The sequence below is a fragment of the Drosophila willistoni genome (genome assembly GCF_018902025.1).
Source record: "Drosophila willistoni isolate 14030-0811.24 chromosome 2R unlocalized genomic scaffold, UCI_dwil_1.1 Seg200, whole genome shotgun sequence".
In the NCBI taxonomy this organism is placed as follows: Eukaryota; Metazoa; Arthropoda; class Insecta; order Diptera; family Drosophilidae; genus Drosophila; species Drosophila willistoni.
In genome coordinates this window covers 86613-106941 of record NW_025814051.1, presented here as the reverse complement: position 1 = coordinate 106941, position 20329 = coordinate 86613, and the positions used below count along the sequence as shown (strand labels likewise).

The window sequence follows — 20329 nt, the reverse complement described above, 5'->3', positions numbered from 1 at the left end:
ATTTACTGATATTTTTCTATGTTGGTATGTGTATACGTGTTTGTATGTGTGTATGTGTATATATGTGTCTATTTTTGGCTAAAACGAACCGTTGAAGCATCACCGAGAAATTGTCAAAAGGGTTAGATGATAGAATTTTGTTTGGGCTTTTTCGGCTGTTTGTCATCAGTCTGCCGGCCAATTTACATTTACGAGGGCAGCCGTCAAATATGGTAAATAACAAACTATTTTGCATTTTTATTCTTTTGTTGGTGTTTCTTTCTTTCGTTTTTTGTATTTGGCCTTGTCAGCGTATCAATGGCCAGAAGCTTTTGCCAAGGCATTAGGCAAATGTTTATGTGCGTCTATGGAATGCCTCGGAAAAAATTTGTGTGGCTTTTCTTTCCTTGTTTTTCCTCGTTTTGTTTTTGGTTTATTCCTTTTGTTTTTTCTGTTTGCACAACCATGTCAATTTAAATCTATGTCAAAACACACGACTTAGTTGAGGTTTATTTATGTATGTTGGTCTGCCTGGTTGTCCCTTCTCCCCACACTTTCTCTCTTATACTCTTTTGAAACCGAATTCAATAAAAATGAAAATGGTTTTTATTTGCATTTCCGAGTCACGTAAATGGATCTTTTGCACTATCAGGCATAATATTCGATTCGATTTCCCCTTCACCCCCAACCCGAGACCCAGCATTTTCACATTTCCACAGGTTTTTCACAAAATTGGTTTGGAAAAATGCAAAAAAAATATACATTTAAAATAAATGGTTTAAGAGTCTAATAAAGCTCTAATTTCCTGTACATTCTTTTATTTTATCTGTAGCGACTAAAGTGGAAATCACACTCAAATGTATGATTAACATCAATCACCAATCGTCGATTGGTCAGATGATGGGTAATTAAAAATCAATCAGTTGAGCGCAATAAAATTAAACGCTATAGATCAAAAGAGAGGTTGAGGGGTTTATATTGTGTTGCCTGCCGGCAAATGTATTTGGGCCTGGCCAAGTGGCAATATTCGTTCGATTCGTTCGCATGTTTATAGGGACTTGGTGTGGGAATAATATTTGATTTGCATCGCTCGCATATGAAATAATTACAACATTTAACATTGTCTTAGTCAGAAGCATAAAATATATTTATAAAACATCGAATGAATAAAGTGGGGGGTTAATTTAATCGAGTTGTTTAACGAATAGAGTGAAATAGTAGGACTTTCGGCTCAAAAGCAAATAGATTCTAAAGTTTTTAAAAATTTTAGACAAAATAAATGGCTTTATATGTATATCTATTTCTACCAAAATATTGAAAAATTATTAGTATGTTTTATAAAAATTGATAAGTGCATACATATGTTTATAGGATAATATTCTGTGGAAGTATTCATTTTTTACCTTGGAATTTTTAAGTTAGATAATAATTTGAATTTAATAGTATTCATGTAAGATTGGGCAGATAATTTGAATATTTCGTTACAGACAAAGGGTAGAATAGTTAAGTGCGGGGAGAAATCATTATCATCGTTTTTAATTTAATAAAAAAGTCTTTATAGTCTATCTAATAAAAGAAAGAACAGAAGAAAAATATGTTTTTTTTTTTTAGGTAAAACTGATCTTTGTTGTTAATTTAGAAGAAATTATTTCAGCAGTAACAAACAACGTTGACTATGCTTTTCATAATACAAACAATGCAAATAATCTAACAAATTAATATGTGCCATGTCAGCCAATGAGATATGTTATTTTCTTTTTACCATTCATAACTTAAGCTTATTAATAAGAATGAGGGATTGCCTATGTTACATGGAAGTAATACCAATTAGTAATACCACAATTTAGGAAGTTTTTTCATGGTAAATGTCTTATATTATAAACATTTAACTTTTAAGAACATCTTAATGGGAACAATTCAACCTTTTCACAACGGATAATACATAACAATAACTGAAAAATTTGCTAAGAACCTTTGATGTGTATGAATTTTTACTGCCTACTTTTGGAAAACTATGCATACAGAAAGACTTGTGGTTGAAATTATAACTAAATTGCTTAATCGGCATAATTTAAAGCGAATTGTGTAAAACCTTGCAGACATCACTTTGATGTTATTTCTTTGGAAACACACACACACAGAGAGAGAAAAGAAAGCAACAGAAAAATCTACCCATTACACATTTAGCTGACAGCTCAGCATGTGAACATGACGTATGGGAGTAACAAAGGCTTAACAACAGCCTCGAGAGTATAAAATCAAAATGAATTATGGCTCTTTATACTTTACACATACATACCTACCACATATACATACTTACGTATAGTATGTATGCAAATGATAACTTAATTATAAACACGACCAGAATAAAGTGGAAAAAATTATACTAAATTCAAGGTGGGGCAGCAAGCACACAAAAAAACAAAAAAATTTATAATTTGGGCAGCTAGGCCACACCACACAAAAAAATAATCGAAAAAAACAGAAACAGAATATCCTTGTTTATGATTACTTTTACGCCTGCCTGGCCGTTAACCTCTAATAAGTTCTAGCACATTTCGGGGACAAAAGCCGCCTCCACGAACCGTCGTCTTCCTTCTTGGCCGTAAAGGAAGGGAAGGCAAAGCCAAGCATAAACAGATCAATAAAACAAAGCAGAAACCAACAAAAAAAAAAAAGTTAGGGACAGGCCACAAAACTACCCAAAGGACAACAATAACAAAAGCAACTGGAACAGTTCCCATGCAAATTTCGCAACCAACAAAAATTGTTTGCCTGTCTATTTGTTTGTACAAATAATGTGTAAGCAGGCATATTTTTTGTCAACGAGGCTAATTTCTGTCAGAGATTTACGTGACAATGGCCCACCAAAAGGAGCCATAAGAAGAAGACATCGTTGACGACGACAATAAGGTTGAAGAAGAAGTCAAAAGCAAAGCCAACCAAAACGACTCGACACAAAAAACAATTACAAAACAAGTTTCATCAAAAGACGTTCTGTGGGTTAAGGTGCTTTCAGATTTTCTATACCCTCTATACACCTTACGGCTATATCTCATAATAGAATATTAGGAAGGAATAAACTCTTATTAAACAAAAAGTATACACTTCTTTTTACCAATTAAGTTTCGATTTGTAGAAAAACTAAAATGATGTAGTCATGACTATTATATGACTAGATTGTTAACATATTAAAATTGATGAATTTCGTTTAATGCAAAGAGTATTTGATAAACGGCTTTTAATTTCTGTCATATGAAGTTTCTTTTATTTTTCGTTTTTTTTTTTTATTTTTCGTTGGTCTGTTTTTGTGGGCACTCAGTCAAGTTATAAATGAAAAGAAAAGCGAAAAAACTGGGTTAGGTTAGTTGGCGAGCAGAAGAGATTTCATCATTCATCCAGCCCTCGAAAACGCCAACCCAACCCAACCACCCACCTTCACATTCACATTGCCTCCTCCATCATCATTGTTATGTGTGTTCTTCTTCTCGTTGGTTTTTGCACCTATGCCATGTTTTGCGCTTTATGAATGATGTGTTGTTGCCCGAAATAACAAAAAAACATATATATATATATATACTATATAGTGAAAAAGACATTGTTGAATGCATGACACATATGCAGTAGTTGTTCTACTTTTTTTTATGGGCTAAGCATCTTATCTTTAAGGTTTCTGTAACAAAAATAAATGTTGAAACAAAATATAAATCACCTACTACCTACAAAAGAATGTGAGATTTGTCAGCAAAAAAATAAGTTTTTGTTCCACTTTTATGATAAATTAGATGATGTTGACTTGCATATACAGAACCATAAAACGAAATCAATTGAGCTCAGTTTAATAAATGCTCATTCTAGTAGTTCTATTTTAGCTTTATTCAAAAATATGCTCAAAAATAAGTCAACTACATGAAATAAGGGAATCGTTAGCAATGCATTCAAATAACCTGCAGCATATCTAGATTTCACACAGATCACTGGCATTTACCGCAAAAAGGCAACAACCAACTATAGTCTATATACATATCAGCATGTGCATTTGGCTCATCATAATCAACATCATGGTAATCGTCAGTCAACCACTAACTGGATATTCAAAAAGATGCGATGCGATACGATGCGATGCCTGCTGGATATGTACGCTAGAGAGAAAGTCTGTGACAGATATGGAATGTGAACATTTCATTCATTTTTCTCATCCCTTGACATCTGTCGACCCTTTTTCCCTATCCATACAGACACACACACACACACACACACACAGAATGGCTTGTTTATTGGCTGACAAGTGCTGCACATCCGGGTTGCGTTTGGCGGAAATGAGCAAATGACTAATGACTGACCACCGTCATCAGCACCACCATCGCCATCACCATCACCACAAAACAGCACTAACATAGCCATGGGGATCTCTTGTATGTTCATCTTCTTGTTTGCTCTGCGCTTCAATTAAAGCGTCTTGCAGGAAATTGAAGTTTTAGTCAAGTGGATTGAGAAGTGAAGGCTACATACTTGATTTGGTGGCGGTTGGTGGCGGCTTAAAGCTTAACGTGCGTATCCGTATCCAGTTTAGTGGAGCATGTGTTTAAGAATTTCTTTCTTTTACGTTCTGATTCCAAGATTTCTCTGAGTGTTTAATTATCACTTCACTACACAATTTAGAGGATATATATGTATATATATGTATATATTTGTATATATCTGTTAAGCACAATTCAAACACATTCCATTCGGTATACGTTGGCTTAAATGCCAATGGGCATATTTGGCTTTTTGGCCATGTTTACCGCTAAACACTCATGTTGCACTCGCCGCGCCATTATCACGACACCGCAACAGGCGCACTGATGACACACGTTACGGTGATTCAACAACGTTTTAACAAAACAGTTTTCTTTCTTTCCGGGATTGATGTTAACCCGCCAAATAGCAAACGTGTACTGACACATCCGTGCAACATTATGCGGATTTTTATGGCACGACCATGACGAAGTCGACAACGACAACGAGTGACCGACTCCATGGCCGACCTTCGTCACATTCATGCCACTTCGTTTCAATTTTTAGAACAAAACCGAAGTTTTGCCAATATGAAAATTGTTGTCCTAGGCGCAACAGACGACATCACGACGGCTTACAACCAAATTCATGTTCGTGATGTAAAAACCAAGCTGAGCATTAAAATGAACTCTGAGAGCATCTAGAGAGATTGCCCATGCGCTGTACGTGACAGAGCAATTCATGCCGATTTAAGCTGGCAATGCTGGCAAAACTCAAAAGAAACCATCGGACAGTGATTTGATGACGATGAAGATGAATGAGAATGCCGGTTATGGAAGTGTGGAAGGGGGCAGCTGAAATTGGATGGCCTAGAAGCTTTGGCCCTTTGACCGCAAAATACCGGCACCAGTCTAGCTAATAAACTCAAGAGATTGCCCAAAATAAAAATTGCCTTTTTGGAAATTTATTGTAAAACATTTTCTTCCTTAAACCTCAAACTCACTTCTAAGACTGATAAATGGCCACACGCAAACATGCTAAGAGATAGAAGGAGAGAGCGAGAGAGATGGAAGCAATTTTGCAAGTTTCTAACCCCAAAGTTTGTTGTGTTTTTAATATACAATATTAGCCGGTAGTGATGTTTCAATTAATTTTTAAGGTTGACCCACCCGTACCAGCAAAGATGGATAGTTGAAATGAATGAGGTGAAGAGCAACTGGAGGAGGATGAATGTCTTGCCAGTGTTGACCGCATGCTAAGATATGATGGCAAATGCCAGGGCAGACAAATAAATGGCCAAGATGCAAGCTCTAAATTTTTCATTTGTGGCTTTTGGGGGGAGTTGGAATAAGCTTTAAAATGTAAGACTTTAAGACGAAGAACCATGAAACAAGTAATCGAACATTTAAACTCTATAATGACCACATTTGGGTTCGTTTTAATATTGAGATTACGCTTTAATTCATATTCAAAATATAAATTTACTTTAGCGAGTTTGTTTAGATTAAGATTCAATTGTAATTTGTTGCCAATATTAAAAAAAGTTTTCTTTGCAATGATCAAATAAAATATTTGAGCAAAAATTTCAAGGTTTTTTTGTATAAAAGACAGCTAAGATAGTTTTCTAAATAATTAAAGATCAATTGATGATCAAAATTTGAATTATAAACGCAATTCCATTCAGCCTACAATTCTGGTACATATATTGATAGGTCAAAAAATAATGATTAATAGTGAAAAAAGATAGAAAGGAAGATAGTGAAAGTGTAAACTATAAAAAGCAACTTGTTGATGGCTTTTGAAACCTACCCTGCTAGTTTTCCTCTAGGTGTCCCTTCCTTTTTTCCATCATTTGAGTACAGACAATGTTCCACACTATACTAATAACTAAATCTTTATGTTTTAGGGTTGGAATGGATGTTATTTCTGTGTATTTATTCAAGTTTGTATGTAATTAACTCTTAGTGTTTAAGATTAAACATCGTGTTCATCTGAAATGGCTTCACCAAATCAGATGCACCAAGAAATATACAAAACGAAACAAAAACATAACACAAAAATAAGTCATAAAGATTCATATGACAATTATTGCTTAAAACCAATGAAAACATTCATCCACACTCTGTGGAAAACACTTAAGATTAAAACAGCGGCTCGTTATAAGTGGCCAACGCTGAGCATGAAATATAAACAATTTTCAACCCCCGAAAAACGTGGGTCATTAGAATAAGTATTTTTAAGAACAATTGTCGCCTCCTAGTGTTTAAGAGTTCATGTACACACAATACTTTTGTAAATAAAATCAGTTCATATTTTGAATTCAACGAATGAAGATTGGGTTATTTTCCTTCTCTTCGGGAATCCCTATTCACTTAGTTTCTAGCTTAGAGATCGATATATTCAGACTTGCCCAGATCTTTGCTTACCTTCACATTGGCAAATCTTTAGAATACAACTTGCAAAAAAAACACTGCAAAAAAAATGAATCATTGTTTAGGTTTAATGAATTCAAATATACCTATATCATAATGGGCTTAACAACAAACTTAGTCAGAGTACGAGTGTTAAAAAGCAACAAAAAAATGCATAATGTGATTATTTGTGAATTCTTCCACTCAAGAAAAACAATTGCAGTAATTGCCAAGTTTTGTGAAGAGAATATTGAAAATAACAATTTCCTATGGTTTCTGTTTTAAACGGGTTTTGGATTTGCATTAAGTTCAAGAGTACAATATATATTGCTTTGTTTAACAACCAAAAAGTGTGTAACTCCCACAGATAATCCACATTGTTTATAGCATTTTCTGCGTTGCGCTTTTGGGAAAAGCTTACTAAACAGCATTAGCTAATCCTAACCGGAAAACTAAAAAAAAAAAACGAAATAATAAAAACAAGTCCCCTGTAAACCAATTTTTTCACACCGATATGGAAATATTCTTTTACAAACATGTGAGACATTTGAAAAAGATTGTGATATCTGTAAGTCAATATATTTCTTGTCTGACTTTAAAATATATTTAGTATTTTATAATTCAATGGAAGATTGATTCTTCTTTTGATGGTAGTTGTGAATAGAATTGAGGGCCAGGAGTTGTTTACAATTTAAAACTATTTACTTTAAAGTTACTTAGTCTCTAACAAACAAAACATTTCATATGGTTCGCAGTAAGGGTATTCTAGAAAGAAAAAAATGCAAAAACATTTGCAAATGTCTTTCTCAGTCTCTACTGCACTACAAACAATTTTCAGTCAATTGTGTGAGGACACATTTTCCTTTCCCTTTTTCCTTTCCAGTAGCTACCTGCCCCTGCACATCACAACCCTATGCAACCCCCGGCTGTGGTCCTTTTCTCTGACCCCCCTGCCCAACACTTCATGCTTGTTGTGGTTTAATGGATTTGCAGTTTGGAGTTTCTTAACAATTCCAACTTATTTTCGCTCTTTTACTTCCTTTTCGCGCTTTGCCCTTTTCATGTTCAAGCTGAATTTGCTTCCTCTAGTTTTTTTCCATTTTCTGTGAATTCTATTTTCTTTCGACTATTGTCTTTTTTTGCTCTTTTTGGTAATTGCTAGCCATTGTTGTGCTTCGATTGCAAAATGTTGCTAGCCAGAGAAACTGTAACGATTGACTCCCACGAGGAAATCAAATTGCACCGCATTGTCGGAGCAACTCTTTAAATATCCTTTAGTTGCTTTAGCTCAATTCGTAACACAAATCAGGGAAGAAATCCGTGCTGCCAAATTAACTCATACCCAACACGTATCTAATTTCATTTTCACTACATGCGAGCCACATAAAAAACTAATTCAAAGCGCTCAATATAATTTATATCCTTTGCTGGCTATCTTGCAACAAAAAAAGGACCAGGGACTCCTCTCAATCGCACACAATCAGACCAAAGCAAAAAAAAAAAAAAAAGGAGAAGAAAAAAACGACCAAAACAGAAAAGGCGAAAGAAATTTTTGTAATTTTTATGACCCCAAAAGACACATCAATTCTGAGGGCAACTCTCACACAAAGGACACCAGAAGAGATTCTGAGCGCCAAAGCAAAGCCAAAGGCAAAAACAAACTTATTTAAAGATGTAAGCGCAATAAAATAAAATAATAAAAACACAACTTTCGGTTTCTTCTTTTTTTTTTCCTTGTATGTGGATCACTTTGGGGAGCGTAAATCCATTTCCATCCTATACCCGGACAGTTTGTTGTTTTATTCTTTTTTTTTTTCTTGTTCTTTGGGTTTGTAAGAAAGAGGTGGAGGAGGTGTGCCGACTATAAACTGTTCCAAGTTATCTAAAGTGTTAAATCACCTGATGCCGTCAGCATGAAATTTACGCACATAAATCTTTTCAAGGGGCACGGCCCAAGTCCGAAACTGGGAATGGGTTTTTCTGCAAAAAAACATAAACCAAACATAAGCAGGGACCAAGTAACTACAACCAAAATGAAAGCAAACACGACCACGCTATGATACGAGGGTGGTATATAAACTTATCCATATCATATCATATGGAAATTGTTTAAAAAAGTTAACTAAGGTCAATTTTACAAAACCATATTTTGAAAATGTTTTTATTTAGACTTTTTTACTTTAGTGACTCTTACATTTACTGTCTCATTTCTCAAAGAGAAGGAGGATTTTTAATAAAAAATAAAAATATTTAAATTATTTATCACCTAGCAATACATTTATTTTTAATTTTTTTGTAGAAACAAACTTACAAAATATCCTTTAAAATATATTTAATCAACAAAGATAAAATATTTTTTAACAATTTTTATTTGTAGATAAATTAAATTGAACATAGCTGTTAAGGTTAGGCATTAAAATAGTTAACCATAGTCTTGTATAATAATAAGGAATAAATATATAAAGAGTAGAGTAGAGTAGAATAATATGATATTGTTTGAACAGAAACGATTATTTACTCATAACTATTGAGCTCTCTAAAGGCATTGTTTTATGTTTATTTTAGAATTTAATTTGCACCTTTTTTTGGGCCATTCTGATTTGGTCCCTCGGTCGTTCACTATGCCTATGAGTTGTTTAAAACAGATTGCCAAAACGGCCGTTGACAGTGCCATATCCAACGACCCTTCTCTAATCGTGCAGCTCGTCGGCCCCTTGCCAAAACAGAAAAGGTTCACGCACACTTTTGCGAGGGTTCACACACACACAGAGTTCTTCGCTTGTGTATATTTTATAGCTTTATAAAAGCGCTTTGACCTGTCGAACTGAGCGGGGTCAATGTTGAGACACATCAGGGTTCAACATGTCTGGGACTTAACATTTTGGATTGCTTGGGCATGGCATGCCATGGGCTTTGCTATGGGTTTGGGTTCACAACGAATCTAAGGTCGACTATCATATGCCCAATGATGGATGTTTTTTTTTTTTTTGGATGGGGGTGAATTGAGTGGTGGGTTTGCCATCCGGAATAGGAAGCTGTTCAACTAGTTTGCAATTGCTTGCCATTTAAGCCAACTCAGCTCGATTGCTTGGCCATTGTTTTCGTTTCCGTTTTGTTTCTGCCACTGCTTTCACTTCATCGTGTCTTTATTTTTGGTTTTTGTTTTAACGACAAACGGCGTAAAACTTTTGCCAAAGCACCTGCCCAGGCAGCGGCAAGGATTAGGAACAGCAACTGCAAAATCAACAAACAGCGCAGTAAAAAATACAACAAAAAAAAATGAAAACAAAATGAAAAAAAGGAAAAGTAACTGGCATTATAACACAAACAAACAAACAGAAAAGAAACGCTAACAAAACAAGAAACCGATGCTTATTGCTGCTGGAGAAAGCGGGGTGAAAGGAGCAGAGTAGATAGAATGGGAAACGGTTAATGTAATGAAAATGGCAGCGACAATAAAAACAACATTCGATGGAAAGCTGTTGTTGAGGGTGCAACGTCGACAATCGGGGAAAACTTTTTCCCTCCTTCCCTCACTTTCTTTTCCGTTACGTTTTCATCGTTTTAGAGCTCAACAATCAAGAGTCAAAGTTGAAGAAAAAGCACGGTAATGATGTTCCCCTAAACACACAAAGATACACACTGAATTAACAGTCATAAGATAAATACAAACATCATAAGATAAATACAAAGTTGAGTTACAAAAGATTAACCTTTTCTTTCTTTAATATTTTTTTTTATTATTTTTCGTTATTTTTGTAACGAAATTTGTGGTAATATTTATTACTTGAACAAATTTAGAAATATCTTGATGGATTTAAATAATATCTTTCATGTGCATATTTTTAATAAAATCTAACAATAATAATTTCTATACAAAAAATGGAAGTGATAATATTTTGGATTCATTTTAGTGAAAAGTATTTGTGTAACTTGATATAGATGTACAACTGGCAGGCTTTAATGCAAATTAAAAGACATAAATTTTTGAAATACTCTAAAAAGTGAAACAATTAGAGTAACATAAAATTAAGGTTTATTAGAATACTTTTCTGGGCAGTTTTCGTCTCGCTTTAAATGAATTGATGATTATTAACGTGTTTTATATTTAAATGCAAAATAAATTTAAAAGCATTAAAATCAGAAATCACTTTTGAAAGTCGATTTAAATATGTCTGAAAACGATTTAATCGGATGCAAAATTAATATTAAAAATTGGTCTAGAGTTGAAACTGAAACAAAGTAATGTAGATTATAGAAAAAAAATATCAAAGAAGCTAACATCGGCTATGCCGAAGTTTATATACCCTTGCAGTCCTTGGTAATAATAATTTTACATGTTCAAAATTTGTTTTCTGCATCTCAATTCATCAATTTACAAACAAAACAATTTTACTCTCTATTTTACAATTTGTTCTTCTTCTTCCCTTATTCCTAAAGCAAAGCAACGCACGCATACACATACAGTTTATGTAGCGTTGCGTCTGTGTGTGATCACATTCAAATTTTGGGATCTGGGCCTTTATATCCAATATTATCACATATGTAAATTTCATAGCATACTCCGATTTTTATGAAAATGTTTCTTCTAGTTCTTCGTGAGCTATATGATATAGTGGTCCGATCCCGATGGTTTTCATACTTTATTTTTCCCGGGTAATAAAAAACCCCGAAAAAAAATTTCAGCCCTTAGCTCTTAAGACGGCTGAGTAAAACGCATTCGCACAGACGGACGGGCGGACGGACAGACGGACATGGCTATATCAACTCAGCTTCTCATGCAGATCAAGAATATACATATATACTTTATGGGGTCGGAAACGACCCTTCTGTGCGTTACAAACATCTGACCAATTTTGTAATACCCTCTGCAAGGGTATAATTATAAAATTAGAAAACTAATTAAGTATAAATTAATATTAATATTATTATACCTTTTTTTCCTCTTTGAAGGTTTTATCATCCATTAAATTTTTATATTCAGGCAAATTTAAATGTTTGTAAAATACATCAACTTAAATATCTTCAATTTCATGTTTGGTTTCGTATTGTTCAAGATGCTATGTAGTTCCGATTGAGAAGTTTCTCTTTAAAGTTTATAGCGACTGTCAGTCAAACTTATCTTCTGACAAATGACACTTTAGATTGTAATTTTATGAATGGATACTCCTATATACATGTATGCCATATGAAATTCGTACATAAAGCAAAGTTAACTCAAAGTATGCTCTTTTGCTCCTTTGGTTAAAAGATTTTTGCCCCAGTTGTTCGGTATCTGGTTAGAATGTTACCCGTGAGACCTTCAACTAAAAAGAGAAATGAAGAGCAAAAGCAAAAAAAAAAGTAAAGGAAGAAAAAAATACAAACTGGAAAAAATATCAGAAAAAAAAGGAGGAATGAAAATAAAAGAACGAACCTAACTTGGCATCGCAAGTTACCTTGCAAAACTTGCCAACAAGTTTGCTTTAGCTGCTTTCAACTGGCCTCCATTTGTCCTCACTCCCCCTTCCCACAACTCCCATGCCCCGGACATTCCCTTTCCCTGGTCCTGTGTTAGTTCCACTTCACTCTGGCAACAAGGTAGAACCAATAATGAAAACTACTTCAACATGCAATAAAGCAAAGTGGCAGGTTTTTGAAAGCAAAAATACGAATAATAATGAATTAATTGATTACAGTTAAATGGCGCATGCAAATGGTAAGACGATGGCTGAGTGGAAGGGGAAAAGGTTGCAGAATTTGCACTAATAACAAACTAAATACATAAATAAATAAACAAAATAAAATAAACCTTTTTCACAAGTGAACAAGTGAGCAAAAACAAAATGGCAGAGGTAGCTTGTGGCAAATGCCACATCAAGAGTATAATAGCGCCAAGCCCCAATGAACTTTCATTAATGAAAGGTATTTTGATAGCAGAAATATGTGTAATATATTTCTATAATATTTTCAACACACACACACAACCACTCACCCACGCACATAATCATGGTCTAAATAGAAACCTAGATACCAGAAAACTGGTAGAAGAGGCAGGCTAATTAAAATTTAATTGCACATCTAAACGAAATTTAAAATAAACTAGCAAAGGGCCAGAGCGACTGCCAAATAAACTACAAATAAGTAATAAAAGGGACTGATATATAGGAATATATAGCAGATAGAGACAGGGAGAAAGTGAACGAGAGACTGAGGTAGAAGTAAATAAAGAGGAGACTGTCTGACAAGTATCACGTATACGCAACGTGGTACTAATAAGTGTTTGTGTGTACTGTTTAAAGAAACAAGCCAAAAGAAATGAAATTTTTATTGCCAGTTCAGTGCTGATTCGTTAAAAATAACCTAAATAATAAAAAAAATATATTCATATAGTCTATTAGATTACAGTTGGAGAATTATCATTATTTTTGGCAATCTCTTGTGATACTTTTATATGTTGCAACTGTAATGCCATAAACTGGGCTTAGTGGCCCTTGATAACTATTTCATGATATATTAATTGACCAGTGATTGGTCTAGATTCCGTTATTAATATGACCATTTAGAGCCTTTTGCTTTTTTTTGCATGCACATTTTGTAACTTTTATGCACATTATTAATTCAGGATGAGACCCACCCCTTTGGAATTAAAAGTACAAGAAACCTTTCCATCATGTGAAAGTATGTAGAGTATGACAAAGTATTATTTAATTTTAAATTCAATTGCATAATGCAACTGGCAAAGTGGCAAACAAGCAAGCCACGCCCATTTCTATACCCTTCCTACTTTCAGTACGCCCGAAATAAGAGTTCAACAACTTCACACACATACACACACACACAAAACAATTTTGAACAAAATGGTTTTCCAACAACATTATAACTGAAAACATTTACACACAGTCAAAAACAGACACACACACACACACTTAAACATAACACAGTTCATAGAAAACTCTGCACCAAAAACTATTCTTTACATAATTTATACAAAATTTTGCACTAATTGCAATAGTTAATGCAGATTTCAACCACATTTGAATTTGTACGTGCAACACCCAACCACCTATGCAGGATCCATCCACCTTACCCATCAGGCTCAACATTCCTCCTCCCCCCAGAAAAGCCACAAAATATCTCATTTACATACAACGAAGGCCTTTCGCAAAGCTGACCAAAAACTGAAACAAAACTCAACTGTGTACGGACCACCAGATCGACCGCTCATGTGAATTGCATGAAGTGCTACCACGTGCTCATCCTCCGTTCCGCACAGCCCCTCCTGTTCCATCCAACTCTACTCCACATGCCCAGAGTGGCCATTGAACTAAAGTGAAACAGAGATAGTACGAGCAACCGCAATTGATTTTACGGGGTGTCATGTTTTGCGTATATTATTCAATTTACTCAATGGCCAACAACAGCTACCAAAACAACAACAACAACAAAAACTATAAGACATATTTATTGCTTTTTTTTTTTTGAAGTGGGAAACGAGGGAAATGACAGATGCATGCACTTTAATTGGAAAATCGATATATGGGATGTCTGGCTTGAGATATACAGGATGCTATCTCAAGTTGAGGATGTTTGTCTCAAGTCCACACATTTTAGGTACCAACAACCTGCAGGAAGGATTTAATAAAATCCATTTGAATAAGTTTTAGCAAAAGTTTTAGTAAATATAAAAATTTTAAAATTAGTCTTAGAAATAGAAAACATCCATAAGAGTGATTCTTATATATTTTCGTATATGGTAAAAGTGCTTAAATCATTTTACATTCAAACATCAATTTGAAGTATCTGGTAGGGCAGGATCTTTTTGTTTTTTAATATTAATTATTTCTAATAAGTTACTTTTCCGTAACTTCTATGTGAACCAAGTATTGTTTGGCCTCTCGATGGACAATATTATATTGAATCTTTACCTTTTATTTCTTAAATGTTTGTGCAGCAAAATGTGACAAGTACGTAATAAGCCTGAGCAAGATGTAGGATTGCCATTTCAGCCTGTTTATAATCTTTTCTAGGTTTTTATATCTTCTCAAATCGCCTTAAAACTAAAAAGTATTTTTGGCAGATGTTTCATAGCATAATCAAGATTCTACCATTAAAAAAATTATATAATTTTTGGTGTTCAAATTATGAAATTTTGAAAATTTTGCAAAACTAAAAAGCTAATGGGTTATACACCAACATTTAAACAGAGTTTTGTTATTTATTTTAACTGGGAAATTATTGTTTTTTTTTAATTCCAAACAACCTCAGCAACACTTAGAGGGAGTCCTGTGAAAGAAATTGAACTAACAATAAGATGGTTTAAAGTATATTTTTTCCTCCTATACATTAAACTACTGGAATAACTCTACACAAAAACAAGAACTGTCAAAGTTATAAAGGATAAAGTATACAAGTAAGTCCAAAATTAGTTCGAAATTTATTCTCCTCGTTTTGCTTTACTATTTAAAATTTTCGTTCTGTTGGCTTAAAAAGTTACATAACTACTGGAAAATTTTGGAAAATCTTTTCTTAATCGCCAAGAATACCAACTCCTTGATTAGATTGTCAATCCAGCATTTGAACACACACACACAGACTCCTGGGACACATTTTGCCCAAGATTCAATGAGGGTAAATGCAATCAAGATCAGTTCGGTGTGTGAGTTTCGAATGCAGCGGCGAAATTGAAAATGCCTTCGCCCCTGTCCCCCAAAATAAATTCCACGATTTGTTGGTGCGTAAATCTGCAACCAAAGCATCGCCGCTTAAAACAACAGCAACGAAAGACAGAAACGTTGCTGTCGTCATTGTCCTTTGGCTCATCGCACTACCCTAGGACGCTAGGAAAAGCAGCTGTTCGTGTGCTAGCTCAAAGGATTTGTGCAGGATTTGGGCATAAGCGACACAAAAAAAAAAAACCAAAAACAGCGAACGAACAAAAAATAAAAAGAAATAAAAGCAAAGTTTTGAAATTAAATTTAACCCGTAGCCATAGCTGGAGAACACCAAGCTAAGCGTTTTGCCGGCAAACGAGTTGAGCGAGTTATTTACCATCCTTCCTCATCCCTCCCCACGTCCTGTTTATCTATGCTCCACTCAAGCGGCACATCCACTCACCCACACGCACACACACACACACACCCAGTTAAGAGAATTTCAATTTAAAAATGGCAAATATTGGTGAAATCAAAAAAAGGTGCCAAAGCGGTTTGGTTGGCCGCATTATTGACACACAAATAAAAAAAAGAACAACAATTTAAAAAAAAAATATATATGTAAATATAAAAACTCTCATATAGATTTGTGAAATTGGTAATTTAACAAAATATATATCACAGATCCACCACTAACCACACCTTCCCTATGTCTAGAATCACAAAACACCCACACACCCACACACACATACACACATCCATGTCAAACAACAACCAAATGGGCATTCAAAATATGCCAAAACCAAAATGCACAAAATGTTCCCAAAAATTAGAGATGGCCAAAGATTGACAACATATTTACTTAGTTGAGGTCAAAAGGCGGTAAAAGTTACCAAAATTATTTAACAAAAGACATTAAAATGAAAACTTGGACTTATTTTGATTTTGATATAAAATTTTTTAATATTCTTAATAACAAATGAAAAGTCGTGGATTTATGAGCACAAATTTTTATTAATTCACCTGACCTAATTTTTTAATCTTTAATTATTTTAGTCTTTTATTTCAGTAACTGTTTGCATTGTCAATTTTTTATTTTAGTTGATTTTAAATATTTTATAGTTTATGAACTTCACATAAGTATCGAAAACAAATCGATTGGGCTTTGAGAATAGCCATTAGATTAATTACCTAACGAATGTTAAAATGGCATCGCTTAATTATAATTTAAGTACCTATAATGTAAAATTAGTGGACATTTTAAAACTTATCTATTTGTTTAGTTTAACGCTTATCCCATTTGGATTATCTCGACTGAAGAACCCTCTTTGATTAATGTTTAGCTAAGTGGAGCAAAAGCTTTTTGAAATGAACTAATATTTTGATGTTGCATTTCCGGAGTACTTACTCGGTCTTTTTATGTTGGCCTTAAAAGTGTGTGTTAAATCCCAGCTACCTAAATCTTGTGAGTCATCTCTTTACATTTTAAGGAAAATTTCAGTCATTTCTCTTTTACACTTGTAAGTATATATCTTCATACGTATGTATGTATGTATGTATGTATGTATGCCCAGTTAGCTCATCACTAAACTTGCACACCTGACGAAGGACACATGGAATATCCTCTTTTTGCATCTCTCCCCTCTCTCTCTTTCTTTTTCGGCATCTCTATCCAATTTCTATGTCTCTCCTGTCATGCCATTCTATGAGTAACTTTGCCCTCTGTCTGGTTTGGTTTGGCCTCGGTATTTTGGAATGGGATGTGGTGCTTGGGATGCTGATGCGATCCAAGTGATAGATGTACACAATTTTGCCCATTTGCATACGCAGTCAAAACGAAGCGTAACGCATCAGTTGCGAAGCAGCGAAAGGTGAGTACTGGAGAAGGATGTAAGGCAGATAGAGATGGCAGGTAGAAAGGAAGGATAAGTTGAAACCGGCAAAATGATTTTCATTTCAATTATTTATTGATTGATTTGCAATTTGTAACCGACCAAAAAGCTGCACACCTGCACACACACACATATATATATATATGTATATAGATGTATATATATACACATATCAATCGACTTTGCTAAAATTGGTAGGGGGTTTTGTCTGTGTGTATGTGTGTTGAAGGCGTAACGTCTATATATGTATGTATGTATGTTCAGCTGTGTTTGCCGAGCTGCGCATATTTAATTGAAAATGTTACCGCATTTATGAAATTGTCAATATGCAATACAAACACACAAACAAAAATGCATATATATGTAAATACATATGTACATACATATATACACACACACATACTTACGCACACATGCAGGTGTTGACGACATTCATTTGACATATTTACATACAATTAGTTTGTGAAATTTTTGTACAAAACAAAAATGTAAATCCAACCACACCGAGTAAAAACGACAACAATGCCGACAAAAAAAGTGCTTATCATATGATTTCGACTCGCCTTGCTGTTATCCAGTAAGGACCTAAAGGAATGTAAGTATAAGTTCATATGAAACTGACCTGGAACAAATCATCTCTTCCCCTAGGTTAAATTTAATTTTAAATTTTAATGCCTATAACCATATGTTTCCATTTGCCTTAATAACTTTATTCTATCTTAATCTATCTATACATTAAGTATATGCAAAATTACAATTTAATTATACATATATCGACAGTATATGTATGCCCGTTTTTGTCCCATTGTTTTACAGGGTATAAAAAGAAAAGTTGAATAGAAATAGCAGCCAGAGCTGAGCAACTTTTTTCCTGTTTTTGTTCTGTTGCCTGGCAAATGGGCAATAACAAAAAAGAATCTGGCAACCTATTCATGAATTTTCTTTTTCGAAGTTGTGGCAAATGCATAAATAAATTATATATTAGCATGGATTGGTTTGCCAATCAATTAGCATGTGTAATAATAATTCAATGCAAAATGTTTAAACAAAACTTCTGTTCTTTTCCTTATTGAAAATTGGGTTTTCAACAGAACAATAACAAACACAAGTTTGACGTATGTTTCTTCGAAGTAAAATTTCAGAACTTGATTTGAATTTCAAACCTCTGATAAGATAAACTTATTTTTTGTAATGTAAATATAACTTCGTCCTTCCATCAAGAACAAAGCTTTTATAACGCATTCTGTTTTAGCAACCTATCAAAGTAGTTTCAATAAATTTAATAAATGGTACATTCAGGGATTGAAAATGCTATGCTACGTCGGAGTTTTTTTTTTTGCTCCCGCTACTGCTCTGATTTCGAACGGCTACGTAGCATAGCAGAGAGCACAAACGGAAAACGATTGCTCATCTGCTCTGCTCCGTAGCATACATCGTCGGAGCACAGAGCAATAGCAAGAGCAAAAAATTTTCGATACGCTATTTGTAGTTGTAGCAATAGCACAAGCATTAAAAGCGAGATGAGAGCGGAGCAAACAAAATAAATTTTTGTGCTACTGCTACGGAGCATTTCCTTTTCTGTTGCTCTCGTAGCAATTTCGTAGTCGCTCTCGTAGCAACTTCGTAGTCGCTCTCATAGTAGATCTGTGCTAGAGGTGGGCATGGGCCGAATTGTTACATCCAACCCGACCCATGGGCTAAAAATTTCACCCGCACCCGAAAGCTAAAAAAAATTTGGACATTCAGAGGAATCTGTAATGCCACAAACTGGGAGCACAACAGAGATAAATCCAACATCCAAGTTAAGATGGACAAGAGGGTATAGCGGATGCATCTACAATATTAGCAGTGGCCACGATCGCTGGGTTACATGAGTCAGCCAATGCTTGTGATTCTTGGATTTGGCGCCTACATTCACAGTTGCTTGGCGATAGGCATCAATGTATTTCGCAAGGTGAAAGTCCAAGGATCAACTCTGGAGTGATGCCACTGTTGTGCTCCTAGTTTGTGGAATTACAGTTTCTTCTGAATGTCCAAATTTTTTTTAGCTTTCGGGTGCGGGTGAAATTTTTAGCCCATGGGTCGGGTTGGATGTAACAATTCGGCCCATGCCCACCTCTAGCACAGATCTACTATGAGAGCGACTACGAAGTTGCTACGAGAGCGACTACGAAATTGCTACGAGAGCAACAGAAAAGGAAATGCTCCGTAGCAGTAGCACAAAAATTTATTTTGTTTGCTCCGCTCTCATCTCGCTTTTAATGCTTGTGCTATTGCTACAACTACAAATAGCGTATCGAAAATTTTTTGCTCTTGCTATTGCTCTGTGCTCCGACGATGTATGCTACGGAGCAGAGCAGATGAGCAATCGTTTTCCGTTTGTGCTCTCTGCTATGCTACGTAGCCGTTCGAAATCAGAGCAGTAGCGGGAGCAGAGCAATATTTTTATTGAAATTGCTGCTATGTAGCAGCAAATGCAAACACTGGGTACATTGATGTTTGAAATCTATTTCTAGGCTTATAAATCACAAACTCAATATAGACATAATTTAAAACAACTTACTTAATGTAGAATTTTAGTCGTAGGATATAAACTATTTTAAACTGAGAGCTTGACTCTCTTGAGACAGTCAGTGTTAGCGATGACATTTCATCAAAAGGCATTGGTGACTTTACAAAGAATGTCATTGGTCATATTTTATAAAATGTCGCTGTAACGGCTGTAGGTAAGGAAAGAGTAATTAAAAACACTGCCAGGGCATTAAAAATTTGGCAGAGACGAACTTAGCTTTGGCCCGCTGGTTTCATACATATTTTGTTTTACATTAGAGCACCGATCGAGGTTTTATTTGAAATTTTTTTCGGAATTTTACATAGGGCAACAATAAAAAATACAAAACAAATTTGTATTTTT

The 20329-nt window shown here is 34.6% G+C and overlaps 1 protein-coding gene across 1 annotated transcript in view; it reads right to left on the bottom strand.

Annotated features, from left to right (window-relative positions):
* LOC6643477 (chaoptin) overlaps positions 1-4898 on the bottom strand; it is a 47226-nt gene extending 42328 nt beyond the window's left edge. Inside the window, exon 1 of the mRNA XM_023176473.2 lies at positions 4492-4898. The gene's annotated coding sequence lies outside the window, so the exon portion shown is untranslated. The remainder of the gene's footprint in view (positions 1-4491) is intronic.
* Positions 4899-20329: the final 15431 nt, after the last annotated feature.